The sequence below is a fragment of the Oncorhynchus clarkii genome, chromosome 20 (genome assembly GCF_045791955.1).
Source record: "Oncorhynchus clarkii lewisi isolate Uvic-CL-2024 chromosome 20, UVic_Ocla_1.0, whole genome shotgun sequence".
In the NCBI taxonomy this organism is placed as follows: Eukaryota; Metazoa; Chordata; class Actinopteri; order Salmoniformes; family Salmonidae; genus Oncorhynchus; species Oncorhynchus clarkii.
In genome coordinates, this window is record NC_092166.1 from 35,811,890 (window position 1) to 35,827,452 (window position 15,563).

The window sequence follows — 15,563 nt, forward strand, 5'->3', positions numbered from 1 at the left end:
TTTTTCAACCAGATAGACAAGTGGAAACTACTGAAGACTATTGGACCACAAAACAATGAAGGATCAAAGCGGTGTGCTCACCTAACAGATAATGGATTGTGTCTTCCATCTTCTTGTAGAAACCTTTCCTCCAGACCGATCATAATCCCATGCAAATTACACAGATATTCTATTGTGATGTAGGGATACACCAGGACACGCACAGCATTACATCTCTACAGCAGCTCCAGCTTAGAACCTGTATCATTAAGCCTTGAGAGAAGGTTGGAGAATAGAGGTAGATGTCTTCATCTGGATAATCCTGCCTCCCGATGAGTCTATCAGGAGACAGCCCAGAGAGAGAGGTCTGTATGATCCATATTAAACCCTGTTGTAGTGCTAGTCACCACCAGGCTTCTTGGCTATCAAAGGAGTGGAGCTGAGTGTTGGCTACCCAGGCCTGTCCTACTGACATTTCCTGAACAGAATGGAGCTGTAGTGGGTCATAGAGCTCTTTTGCAAATGGATTCTCATCCTGCCTGTCCCCCCAACCACCTTTTGGCTCAAAATGGAAGGATTTCTTCAGACCCGAAAGACAGGATAGACCTATATCTTGGGTTGGTTTGCAATACAACATAGTAAGGCAATATGATTTGATGCCAAATCCTATTAATAGGATATAATACCATGCATAGCCTATTTACTGGTAAACATTAGGTTGTGCACTCAATAAAAATAATAATAAATTATTTTAAAAAGCGCTTCAAAAGCAAAGAAGCAATACATCATGAGTAGCCCATATAGTTAGCTAGGTCAACCTAGTAAGTATTTGAGTGCATGATGCATCCTCCAAAGATGGAGAGAGACAGTTTATGGCTTGATCAAAGAAAGGTGGTCAGGGAGATGGTTGATGAAGTCTGGCGACAATCTTGTAGAAGGCTACTCTGGGAACCATTGTGAGTCATGTAGCCACTGTACACTTTTCCTTCATTATGTATAGCACACACTTGGATGATGCCTCAGCAGCTCTGGGTGCCAGAAAGCCCACCACACATAGTTCTCAGTAGTAGCCAGTCTTCCTTGCTACAAGCCCTCTACTGCATCTCATATTCCTCTCAAGCTTCAGGTGACTCTTCAGTTTATGTTTTCAAAGTATCAGGAACCAGCAGCCAGGTTAAAAAATAAATAAATGAATGGTACAGTGTCTAGGTGCATCATTCGAAAAAATTATAATAAAAACAATTAGCTAGCTAGACAAGCAAAAAAATAGTTGACCTGCCAGTCTATCTGCAAATCTGTGGGTCAAAACCACCGGAAATATGCAATAAAACTCAATGTTATCAAAAAAACAAACACATTTGGGTGATTTCTGGTATATCATCAAAATGTATCAATAACAGCACATTTTTGCACTCATTCACCAGTTTTTACCTGATTAAGTACAATACATTGGAAATTAATGTTGAAAGTTACATATTCCTTAAACTTAAGTTGAAAATGATGCTGTCGCTGCTTCCTGTTGACAAGACTTGCAGTAATTCTTTTTTTTAAGTTGCCAAATCAATAACCAGCATGCAGGGGTATAAAGTACTTGAGTAAAAATAATTAAAAGTACTCCCTTAGTAATTTTTTATGGAAGTTTTTTAAGGTATCTATACTTTACTATTTGACAACTTTTACTTTTACTTCACTACATTCCTAAAGAAAATAATGTACTTTTTACTCCATACAACTAAACCTAAAATGTATTATCTACACGTACAATGCCTTCAGAAAGTATTCATACCTTTTATTCCACATTTGTTGTGTTACGGCCTGAATTCAAAATAGATGAAATATTTAAACAATCTACACACAATATCCCATTATGATCAAATGAAAACGTTTTTTAGACATTTTTGCTAATTTATTGAAAATTAAATACAGAAATATCTCATTTACATGAGTATTCATTCACACCATTGAGTCAATACTTTGTACAAGCACCTTGGGCAGTGATTACAGCTGTGAATCTTTCTGGATAAGTCTCAGAGCTTTCCATACCTGGATTGTGCAACATTTGCCCCTTATTACTTTCGAAATTCTTCAAGCTCTGTCAAATTAGTTGTTGATCATTATGAGAGAACCATTTTCAGGTCTTGCCATAGTATTTCAAGTAGATTTGAGTCAAACTGTAGCTCTGCCAGTCACAGGAAGATGCACTGCCTTAGTGGTAAGCAACTCCAGTGTAGATTTGGCCTTGTGTTTTAGGTTATTGTTCTGCTGAAAGGTGAATAAATCTCCCAGTGTTTGGTGGAAAGCAGACTGAACCAGGTTTTTCTCTAGGATTTTTCCTGTGCTTAGTTTCATTCTATTTATTTTTTTATCCTGAAAACAATCCCCATTCCTTTATGACTACAAGCATACCTATAACATGATGCAGCCACCACTATGCTTGAAAATATTGAGAGTGGTACTCAATAATGTGTACAGTACTCACTTTGTATTCAGGACAAAAAATGAATTGCTTTGCCAAATTTTTGGCAGTATTATTTTAGCAACTTGTTGAAAACAGGATGCATGTTTTGGTATATTTTATTCTGTACAGGTTTCCTTCTTTTCACTCTGTCATTTAGGTTAGTATTGTGGATTAACTACGATGTTGTTGATCCAACTGTTTTAAAGTCAACATTGGCCTCATGTTGAAATCCCTTCCTCTCCGGCAACTGAGTTAGGAAGTACACCTGCATCTTTGTAGTGACTGGGTGTATTGATACACCATCCAAAGTGTAATTAATAACTTAAGCATGCTCAAGGGGAAATATAATATCTGCTTTTTACCCATCTACTCATTTTATTTTTACCCATTTCAGCATATACTGCCCTTCAGTGCTGTGACCTTTTGGCCCAGACAGAGACATAGATCTCCCCAGAGAACACGGCTACTCCAGCTGCTCTCTCTTCCTTTGACACCATTTATTCTCAGAGTCATAGCTACTCCTAACCGGAGAGTTTCTCTTTTCTCCCTCTCTCACCTGTCCATTTACTCATTTGAATTCCATGCTGACACTGTCAGTTGTTCACTCAAATATTGTTGTTATCAAACGCCCACCAGGGGCTCTTGGAGAATTCCACAATGAGCTTGACACTTTGATAAGCTAATTTCCTGAAGATGGCTCACCGCTCTTCGTACTTGGCAACTTCAACCTCCCGACGTCTGCCTTCGATTAATTTCTTTCCAACTCTCTTTTTCCCCTACTCGTCTCTTTTGACCTCACCCTTTCCCAATCCTCTCCAACTCAGGTAGGTAGGCAAAACTCTTTACCTCATCTTTACTAGAGAATGTTCGCCGAATAATCTCACTGCAACCCCCACCCCCCCAGGTGTCCGATTCCTACATTGTGTCCTTTTCTGTCTCCCTTTCCTTCAACCCTAGCCACTCAGCCCCTACCCAGATGGCAATGCGCTGTCGTAATCTTCGCTTTCTCTCCCCCACTACTCTCTCCTCTTCGATCCTATCATCTCTCCTTTTTGCTAAATTCTTCACCCTCCTGTCCCCTATCCTCCTGGCACCCCTCCGGCACTGTGGCTGAGTGACTCATCGTGAGCTTAAAGAACAGGGCTGCAGGCAGTTGGATTAAAATTAACTTCCGGAGGACCTATCATCCTTTCACTCCCTCCGTTCTACCTTCTCTTCCTCTGTATCTGCTGCTAAAGCCACTTTCTATCACTCTAAATTTCAAGCTTCTGCCTCTAACTCTAGGAAACTCTTTTCCACCTTCTCCTCCCTCCTTAATCCTTTACCCCCTCCCTCCTCCTTCTCTGCGGACTAATTTGTCAACCACTTTGAAAAGAAGGTTGTTGACATCCACTCCTCATTTACTCAGCCTATTGAGTCCACTGGTCCCACTCACACAGAACTACATTACGCCTTGACCACTTCCTCCCCTCTCTCCAGATGAAATCTTGTGACTAGTGTGGCCTGGCCGCCTGACAACCTGCCGGCTCGACCCCATCCTCTCCTCCGTTCTTCAGACCATCTCTGGAGACCTTGGCCCATTCTTCACTTCCCTCATCAACTCATCCCTGACCACCTGCTGCGTCGCATTTGACTTCAAAATGTCCCGAGTCGCTCCCCTCCTCAAGAAACCAACACCCTGACATCAAAAACTACAGACCTGTGTCCCTTCTTTCTTCTTTCCAAAACACTTGAGCATGCTGTCTCTGATCAACTCTCTCATTATCTCTCTCAGAACGATTTTCTTGACCCTAACCAGTCAGGCTTCAAGACCAGTCACTCAATCGAGACTGCTCTTCTCTGTGTCACGGAGGCTCTCCGCACTGCTAAAGCTGACTCTCTCTCCTCTGTTCTCATCCTCCTAGATTCATGATGATGACTGCTAGCTTGCTAGCTAAGATTTTTGAAAGTATGACGTTGACAGTCCAATCAAAGCTATGGTAGATAAAATGTGATTTGACATTATTTTATCTGTGGACAATGACCTTGAGGGCATTTCTAATGTGGCAGCATCCAAGGGGCTTGAATTTTCTATCTCTACTCATAGATGTTGCGGTGACAAGGTGTCCCCATGAGTGACAGAATACTGAGCCAATCACAGCTCAACTGAGAAATTGCCAACCCCTACGCTCCGTATTTTCCACTGGCTGCCCCACCACCACAGAAAGCATTGAGCTAGGCTGAAACACCTGCATTTAGGAGCTGCCTTAATCAAGAAAACTAAAAAGAGACCAGCTTTATTAAGTCAATGAGTTTTCACACTGATATGTGACACATATTAATGCCAAAATAACCACTGGGCTCACCTCACAGAAAGAGAGACGCAACACTGTTTTGTCAATCACTCCTATCGATAAATAAGTTTAAATCAATTGCGCAAAAGGAGTTTGCACGTCCTGTTAAAACGAACACAGAAAAACCATCACCTAGACTAGAGTGTCCACATGGTCCGTGCAGCAAGCTAAATGTTTGACATCCCTACTAATAGGTTGTGTCCGTATAGGATTGTAGCGTCGCCCACAGCATCCTCAGTCATTGCAGACTTGCGGCCATCTATTTGAGTTTGCATGGCTCAGGGCTCTCGAGGCGCGAGTGGGACTTCACAATTATGAGCGACCTTTACAGACAATGCTCCTGCGTAATTGTATTCATTCATTTATCCACTGGCTATGAAACGTCTTTAAAAATGTTTAGTGAATAGGTATTGTGTGGTATCAGGGGTGAGGTATGGACCATGTCAAAATTAGGGTTGAATTGCAAAGTAGCACCACTTGGATTTTCCAAGTAGGTTTTTCTTTTACAAATATGTTTATGTGGAAGAGGGGTGAGATGAGCACTTTCACCAATATTAAGGCACATATAAGTAGGCCTTAGGTGGTTATTGAAGGTTTGACAATTTATTTGAAGAGTTGAAATCCTTTGCATATTATTTCCTATTTCAATTATTTGTTAAGGTAATTGCAACTGGCTAGGAAAAGACAGGATCCACACATGAATATGATCAATCATCTTGTGGTTTCCAGGCTTACACCTGTGTGTAAAGTGACCATACTCTGTAAAGAATAATTGCCCAATGCATTTCACCTTTTCTCATGATAGTAGATTTAATCCAATTGCAAACAGCCTTGTATATGATCATCATGAATAAATGTTATACATTATAGCATGTGCTTGTAGGCCTATTTGCGTTTTACATCATTAATGTGTAACTCCATTGGCTTTTATTTGTAATTTCATGTCACAATTTGTTAGGGCCGCACCCTTGATTTTCTACTACAGCACTAGAAAAAAATAATCGAATCTCAATTGGTCTCTTCCTGTAGTCGTCATCTGCATTGATCCAACCTCCTTTCTGGTGTTTGGACAGTATATAAACAGACAGAATCTCTCTCTCTCTGAGCTACCTAGTAACATCATAATAACCAATACGTGGACCTCAAATGGGGGGGGCTTACAGCTGAGATTGACGTGTGTTTCAATGGCAGCCGGAGAGAGAGATGTGCTGCCATAAGGAGACCCCTGTTGATCCGTATAGGCTACGCTACATGATGGTAAGTCAGACTTTCTCAATTTCACATGTTAGACAGGTAAATCTATTTAAAACGGGTTGTTAAGAACATTTCGTCGACGTGGTCATTGTAGAGATATATTTTGATGTTCACACAATTATGGTTTAATGGTACAGGACGTGTCCCAAAGAAGAAAACGGTCAGTGTGAGAAAACAGTAAATCGTGATCTATCATTGACAAATTATTAAGAGTAGACTCCATCTTTACAGGAGTGATTCTGAAATATATTGTAATTCTCTCGCTCGTCTGCCGCGATATAACTCGAGCCTCGAGAAAAAATATTCCCTCACCGGTTGCTGTTTTTTTATTTTATTTTTAAGAACAAATCGCAAAATGTTTTGAGCAGCCGTTAACTTTCAGTAGCCTATTTACGTAGTTTATCTTCATTTACGTTGAATATCATAAAAAATAAAATCAGCTTTAGATGGGAAACTTTCGAGCAACAGGTGGCAGGTTTTTTTCCGGGCCGGAGTAGGGAAAGGCGAGTCTGATGCTGAGGATGGGAGAGAGATGAAGTAGGGCGTCATTCAGCCCGAGACACCGGACAGCTCCTACGTTCACAATGTCTATTCGCCTATTTATGTGGGTCAATCAATACAAAGGTTGTTTCTTTTAAATTCGCCACCAGATTTGAAATGTGTTTGTTGGTCTTGTTAGCAACTACATCACACCATGTAATTATATAACTAGTAGGCTTCTGCCTCAGAATATATACACAATACCCTTAATTCATCTGGACATTAAAAAAAAATTAAATCACCATTTACTTTCAAGTGTAAAGGTTCATGAAATTCATGTCAAAAAGAGCCTTTGATATGTTTCAATGTAATTTTCACTCTAACATTTTATTGCCAACAGAAAATCAAGTCAAGGCAGGTCTTGGCAAATATAACTATGCAAAAGAGGAATTTACTTTTCCACACAAGATGACAAATCTCCTCTAGTCATTCTGTTCTCCTAAGAGAGGGCTTTCTCTGCTCGTGATCAGCCAACCTCTCTACCAACCATGGTTGCCAACAACGACTGTCAAGGCCCCTTCCCCCCATCCTTCCCTTCTCTTCCTTTGCTAAACTGTCACCCCCACCCCATCCCCCTCTCCCAGTTGCTCCCAGTCCTGTTGCATAGCTACCAGCTCTGCCCGTGAAACACTGGAGATGGAAGACAAAGATTATAGCTGTGTGCGTGCGTGTGCATGCTAGCATGGCATATGTTGAAAAATAAAAATACAAGATGTTAAAGAAAATTAAGTCAAAAGCCAACAATAATCTGATTTATCTGCTGTGGAAGTGCAGTGAAGTTTATTTTTTACTGTCATTAGTGGAGGAGACTGTAGTGTCTAGATAATGTAAGATAATATTTACATTATGAAATCATAGAACCATTTTAATAAATACCTATGTAGATCGGGCATACTAATGAAGGCCATCTCCATTTCTTTAATATTAGAATTTCACTAGAAAAGAAGGCCTCCATGCAGTAGCAGTGCTTTAGCAAATAAGGTTTATTATGAGTGCTATGTTCCCCTCCCCCTATTCTCCTCCACCTCCCCTCATCCTGCTCTCCTCTCCTCTGCCTCTTTGAGAAGAGCTGAAAGGTTGGCATTAGAACAACAAAGGCAGGACGGAATGTCAACAGGCTTCAGAGAGAAATAGGCAGCGAGAACGGAGAGAGATGGGGGGGAGAGAAAGAGAGAGGGAGAAAGAGAGAGAGAGAGAGAGAGGAAACACAGGAATGAGTAAAGGACAGTGCGAAATCAACCTCTAGCCCCTACATCCCTTTTCACTTTTTATATCTTCCACTAGAGTTCCACTACAGCTCCCAAATGCAGTGTGAGTATGCATAGGAGAGTGTGGTATTTACATGTTGAGTGCATACTGTATAAATGTGGATGTGCGGAGCGGGAATACAAATGTTAGGTGGGTACATACGTGAAATGTCAAGTGGAATGTGAGTTTTTACCCTCAGAATCTGTGTCAAGGCTCTGTGCTATCACATTTTTTATCATTATTCTCTTTCAGCTGAAGCAAGGGATGAAAAAACACCAGACAGATGGATGGATGGAGGATGGAGAGAGAGACATGGTCCTAGTGCAGTGTGGAAGACTAGTGATTTTGTTGTGATGCTGAGCAATGAGAATAACAACAAGTCCCAGTCTGCCTCTCAGCACAGGGCACTTCCCTACAGTCTGCTGCATACTAGTGTGTGTGTGTGTGTGTGTGTGTGTGTGTGTGTGTGTGTGTGGTTTTGAGGTGGAATTGCAACGTAAACATGCATGACTATAAATGCAAATAAAACCATCATGATGTGTAAACTGAAATAACATAGATATTTAATTCAAGACTGGAACATTGATAAAATACAAAACATGTACAAATGGTCACATTCATACAATCAGAAAATGCATTTGAAATTTGGAACCTCATCGCAAACATGCTTTGATCAGTTTCCCAGGCAAGCTGTTTAAAGGGAGAAGCAGCCATTTTCCCCTAGTAATCGCATGTGACTTGCATTTAAAACTGGTACAGTTGAACTAGGGCAGGAGACCAACGGTATATGACTCTATGACTACACTTTGTAGATAAAAACACCTCTATAATTGCTTTATCTGACATCAACAGACTTCATCAACATTTGCAGAAAGCCTAGACCAACTAACACATTACAGATTTTAACCTACAGACAATGTACAGGCAGCATTTATATGACTACGGAGACAAAGGACATTGGTAATGGATTTGTACAAAAGAAGCCATTTTGAAGTGCTCTGTTACCAAGATGGAATACTTCTATTCAATTTAGCATTCCCCTCTGTGTTCCATTTGACCCAATGAGTCATGAGAACACATAGCCTACCCAGACTTGTGTCTGTTCTATTAATTGTATTCATATGACTGCACACAGTTAGCGTTGCTGTCGAGCGTGTCATCACACACACAACACTTCAGAGGTCTTCACGTTACAGTCCTACTTCAACCTTCCGCTTAGCACCATAGTTTATTGTGCACCTTATTCTCTAGACACAGAATATTGCATGTTAATTAAAGGAATGGGTTATAAGAACCAGTGGCTAGAACTCAAATCCTTTGATGTCCCCACATGTAGCACCTGAAGGGGGCTTAAGGAGGGCCTGTGAAATCATTAAAGCAGATCTCAATTGCACACTAGTGACCACACATAATGAGATATAGCCACTATGGTCACTCTACGCCCTGATATGCTTTCCATTTAACCACCCACCTCCTCCCTCCAGATTAGTCTGATTGGTCACAACAGGTGCTGCACCTTGGGTAGTGGATAAGGAGCATTCACCACCATTACAATGGAAAGCATTTTGAAGACATGAGAGCGCCTCATATAGATACAACATCCAACCATAGGTGGAAACGCCTCATATAGATACAACATGGAGTTGGGCTTCCTGTGTGGCACAGTAGTAGGTGAGCTCATTCCATACAACTATGAGGGTTCCCTTTTTAAGTAGGTGAAGCATGTGGCCTGGGAGTTCCAGCTGTCTGAAAGTCGCTGTCTCTGGATCATATGTGCTGTGAACGTCTGCGAGCATGGGTTTGAATCTGACCCACTGCTCTAGCACCCTCTCTCCTCTATATTTCTATCCTAAAAAAGTTCCCCCTGACCCTTACCCTGCCCCACTCTGTGTAGTAGGGGCTTCATTCACTAGGGGTTTGAGGCTCCTTCAGTATGTGTAGGAGTTCTCAATGACAATGCTTCTGAAGAAGAGGAACCTGTCTCTGCACAGGCAGGCGAGGTAAATGTAAACAGGGCAGAATGACTTCTTCTGGTGGGTGATGAGGTGGAGGGCAGCATCACAGGCTGGGTAGACCATCATATTGGTGTGGCCTCTGCAGGCAGGATATTACATGGAAAATTAAAGATAGGCTGCAGGGTAAGACATTAAGGGTACTGTAATGCATGCTACATGCAGGATGTGTTTAAATGTTTTGATCAGGTTTCATCTCAATTGAACTTCCTGGTTTAATAATGGTTAAATAATAGAATAAGGACACCTTGATAAGACCTACATGATACCTACTGTAATGTTTTCTACTTCATTCTACTTTATCTAAGGCCTACTATAAATGTAGCAGGTATTGTACCTTCATAAATATCCAACTACTGCTACACAAGCAGTCAATACAACTCATGCATGTAAAGTTATGGTGACAGTTGAAAATGTTTATTTTACATGGCCAGTCATTCAACATCACAAGCACAACCACGCACACTACCCAGTCATAATGCCATTTATTCAGTAGGAAAAGACAAAAGCTCTAGAACACATAAACAGAAATGTATTGTTGAAAAAAGAACTGTAAATGGATTGTGTGTCTGACACCTGATTCTGTGTCTATCAGGCCCAAGGTGGTGATGGTCTGAGATACATTGCTGTGCTAGATGGCTAGCTCATGCTGTATGGTGCCAAAGAAAACATTCACTACAAGAAACCGTTGGCCGCGTAGGGCTCCACGGAGTAGTCATCTTACCTGTAGGGGAGAGAAGGAGAGACAGGGTGAAAAGAAAGTTGGTGAGTTCACACAGTATTGACAGTGCTTGTCTGAGTACTTCAGACAGAAGGACAGATCTTGGTTCTATTCCCCTCTAAAAATACAGTAGAAGGAGTACTAGTGTAGTGTGCATCTGTATAAGACTATATGTATAAGACCGTGTGTTGTGAACTCACCCAACAGAGAGGATACTACGATCACAGACCCTATACTCCAACACTGACAAAGCTGCAGAAGCAATGTTCAAGTAGCTGAGGAAAATCACCTTTGGAAAACAGCAACACATTAAAAACTACTATAGCATAGCCTTGTCTCACTTGGCTAGGTGCAAGGCTAAGTATAGCCTAATATAAAGGAAAAAAACGAAGCGTATCTGCATTAGTTCCCTGACGTGCTCCCTGTCTCCGTTCCATATGGCGAATGGGGAGGATCCAATGTGATTCAAAACTAGGATGTCAAAGACATTCTGCAGAACAAAAAGACAGTTTGAAAATGTAAACTAATTATGAATCTTTAACAATGACTGAAGTTAATCTAAGTGATCCGTTCTTACCCAGCCATCCTCACCACTGGATCTGAGGCTTGGCACACATCTCCTGTCACATACAGAGCCTTCTGGGCCCCCAGGCTTGTGCTGTTCTCTGCCACCTACAGGACAGAGGGAGCAATGACACACTGGTAAAGAGGCTGTCACCATCTGGTCATAATAGAAAGGACAGATGTACATACACTGCTCCAAAAAATAAAGGGAACACTAAAATAACACATCCTAGATCTGAATGAATGAAGTATTCTTATTAAATACTTTTTTCTTTACATAGTTGAATGTGCTGACAACAAAATCACAAAAATTATCAATAGAAATCAATTTGGAGTCACACTCAAAATTAAAGTGGAAAACCACACTACAGGCTGATCCAACTTTGATGTAATGTCCTTAAAACAAGTCAAAATGAGGCTCAGTAGTGTGTGTGGCCTCCACGTGCCTGTACGACCTCCCTACAACGCCTGGGCATGCTCCTGATGAGGTGGCGGATGGTCTCCTGAGGGATCTCCTCCCAGACCTGGACTAAAGCATCCACCAACTCCTGGACAGTCTGTGGTGCATCATGTCTCGCTCCATCCATCAACGCCACGTTGTTGGATGGAGCGAGACATGATGTCCCAGATGTGCTCAATTGGATTCAGGTCTGGGGAACGGGCTGGCCAGTCCATAGCATCAATGCCTTCCTCTTGAAGGAACTGCTGACACACTCCAGCCACATGAGGTCTAGCATTGTCTTGCATTAGGAGGAACCCAGGGCCAACCGCACCAGCATATGGTCTCACAAGGGGTCTGAGGATCTCATCTCGGTACCTAATGGCAGTCAGGCTTCCTCTGGCGAGCACATGGAGGGCTGTGCCCACACCATGACTGACCCACCGCCAAACCGGTCATGCTGGAGGATGTTGCAGGCAGCAGAACGTTCTCCACGGCCTCTCCAGACTCTGTCACGTCTGTCATGTGCTCAGTGTGAACCTGCTTTCATCTGTGAAGGGCGCCAGTGGCGAATTTGCCAATCTTGGTGTTCTCTGGCAAATGCCAAACGTTCTGCACGGTGTTGGGCTGTAAGCACAACCCCCACCTGTGGACGTCGGGCCCTCATACCACCCTCATGGAGTCTGTTTCTGACCGTTTGAGCAGACACATGCACATTTGTGGCCTGCTGGAGGTCATTTTGCAGGGCTCTGGCAGTGCTCCTCCTTGCAAAAAGGCGGAGGTAGTGGTCCTTCTGCTGGGTTGTTGCCCTCCTACGGCCTCCTCCACATCTCCTGATGTACTGGCCTGTCTCCTGGTAGCGCCTCCATGCTCTGTACACTACGCTGACAGACACAGCAAACCTTCTTGCCACAGCTCGCATTGATATGCCATCCTGGATGAGCTGCACTACCTGAGCCACTTGTGTGGGTTGTAGACTCCGTCTCATGCTACCACTAGAGTGAAAGCACCGCCAGCATTCAAAAGTGACCAAAACATCAGCCATGAAGCATAGGAACTAAGTAGTGGTCTGTGGTCTCCACCTGCAGAACCACTCCTTTATTGGCGGTGTCTTGCTAATTGCCTATAATTTCCACCTGTTGTCTATTCCATTTGCACTTATTGTCAATCAGTGTTGCTTCCTAAGTAGACAGTTTGATTTCACATAAGTGTGATTGACTTGGAGTTACATTGTGTTGTTTAAGTGTTCCCTTTATTTTTTTGAGCAGTGTAGTTAGTCAGACAGACAGATCCACAAACCTTCTGCAAGGCGAGCTCCTTCCTGGCCGTGATGGCGATCTGGCCACCCATCTTTGAGTAGTGGTATTCCACCTGCTCTCGTATGCCCGTGCTGGCACCAGTCACCAGCACCCTGGCACCACGAACAGACCGAGGGGAGAGACAGACAAACATCAGTCAGTCAGGCTGCTTGGGGTGAGGAAGACAACTGACGAGGGAGGAAGATCATTTTACATTTTAGTCATTTAGCAGACGCTCTTATCCACAGCGACTTACAGGAGCAATTAGGGTGTCACGTGTGCTCCGTCTACGGCCTCTAGGTCACCAGGCTGCTCGTTAGGGCACACACCTGTCAGCAGCGTTACGCGCATAATGACACTCACCTGGACTCCATCACCTTCTTGACTACCTGCCCTTTATATATCACTCCCTTTGGTTCCTTCCCCAGTCGTCATTGTTGCTGTTTCATGTCGGTGCGCTGTTTGTGTTTCTTGTTTTGTTAGTTTATTTATTAAATGTATTCAATCCCTGAACTTGCTTCCCGACTCTCAGCGTACATGGTTACACAGGGTTAATTGCTTTGCACAAGGGCACATCGACAGATTTTTCACCTAGTCGGTTCGGGAATTAGAAAATCATCTCATCACAATGGATATGATACAATATTGGTGTTTTGAAGTTGAGCATGAATTTGTGTTGAAATGATCATCATTGTCATTACCATAAATACTCTCACATCAAATTTCCTACATTTTTGAAGCCAACATACACGTCAGAAAGAGCTCCATTATATTGTCAAATAATCACAATAGTCAAATCAGTGCATTAAATCTCAATGTATGTGAAATAGAAAAAGGTAAAAATTAATATAAGAATGGAAAATGAAAATGACAACAATTGCCTTAAAAATAAAGAATATACATAAAAGTAGCTCAAAAGGTGTATTCAAAACCTTTTGCCTGCCCTTTGCCTTGCTACTCAACTGACATGGATAGCTACTGTTGGAGAACTGGATCAAATGTGTCCTTCCAGAGGACTGCCATCAGCCAAATGCTGAACATGAAAAAACGTGGTCTTCATCCTACCCTTCGTAATCATGTTGAATTCATTTCAATGGTACAGGTGATGCTTCGGTAACACACCTTATTTGTTTAAAAGAAATTCACGCCTGTGTCAATATCCTAGTTGATCTAAAATCAAAACTGTCAAAAAGTATATTCTAAAAACTCCACCAAGTTCTGTACAGGATGGTAGCCTATGTAGGTATTCTGCTGCAAGCCGCAGGAAGAGAGTTTCTCGCCATCCAATGGGATGACATCCACTTCTTCAAATGTATAGTAGGTACTGCTTGTCTTCCCGGAAAGGGGGATACCTAGTCAGTTGTACAACTGAATGCCTTCAACTGAAATGTGTCTTCCGCATTTAACCCAACCCCTCTGAAGGGCATGGAAGTTAAACTAAGGGCTCTATTCAATCTTTATCACTGAAGTTTTACAGATTCCACAAGAGAAATTTAAAGGTAATTTCCGATTGAGCCGACATACACAGAGTGTATAAAACATTATGAACACCTTCCTAATATTGAGCTGCACCCCCTTATGCCTTCAGAACAGACTCAATTTGTCGGGCTATAGACTCTACAAGGTGTCGAAAGCATTCCACAGGGATGCTGGACCATGTTGACTACAAGGCTTCCCACAGTTGTGTCAAGTTGGCTGGATGTCTGTTGGGTGGTGGACCATTCTTGAGACATACTGTTGAGCGTGAAAAATCCAGCAGCGTTGCAGTTCTTGATACACTCAAACCGGTGCGCTACTACCATGCCCCGTTCAAAGGTACTTAAATCTTTTGTCTTGCCCATTCACCCTCTGAATGGCACACATAGACAATCCATGTCTCAATTGTCTCAAGGCTTAAAAATCCTTCTTTACCCTGTCTCCTCCCCTTCATCTACACTGATTGAAGTGGATTTAACAAGTGGCATCAATAAGGGATCATAGCTTTCACCTGGTCAGTCTATGTCATAGAAAGAGCAGGTATTCTTAATGTTTTGTATACTCAGTGTACGCAGCTTCACTGTGAATGCAGTCTCCATTGACGCGGAAATATTGCCATTAAATTTAAATCACGCTGTAAAACTGAAATTTACAGATTGAATAGAGCCTTACTACTATAGCCTTATCTAGCCCAGATGCCAAGGTTTATGTTTTGATTGTAAAGTTGGCACATAGATGGAGACTCAAAAGACTCAAAGACTCCAGCCACCCATGAAACATGTTCAATTTGGTTTAAATAATGCAAAAACAAAGTGTTGGAGAAGAAAGTAAAAGTGCAATATGTGCCATGTAAGAAAGCTAATGTTTAAGTTCCTTGCTCAGAACATGAGAACATATGGAAGCTGGTGATTCCTTTTAACATTAGTCTTCAATATTCCCAGGTAAGAAGTTTTAGGTTGTAGTTATTATAGGAATTATAGGACTATTTCTCTCTATACCATTTGTATTTCATATACCTTTGACTTTTGGATGTTCTTATAGACACTTTAGTGTTGCCAGTGTAACAGTATAGCTTCCGTCCCTCTCCTCGCTCCTACCTGGGCTCGAACCAGGAACACATCGACAACAGCCACCCTCGAAGCAGCGTTACCCATCGCTCCACAAAAGCCACGGCCCTTGCAGAGCAAGGGTAACAACTACTCCAAGTCTCAGAGCGAGTGACGTTTGAAACGCTATTAGCG

General features: G+C 42.2%; 1 pseudogene; it reads right to left on the bottom strand.

Annotated features, from left to right (window-relative positions):
* Nucleotides 1–9,740: 9,740 nt before the first annotated feature.
* Nucleotides 9,741–13,887, bottom strand: LOC139377070 (hydroxysteroid 11-beta-dehydrogenase 1-like protein; annotated as a pseudogene).
* Between the last annotated feature and the right edge of the window lie 1,676 nt (nt 13,888–15,563).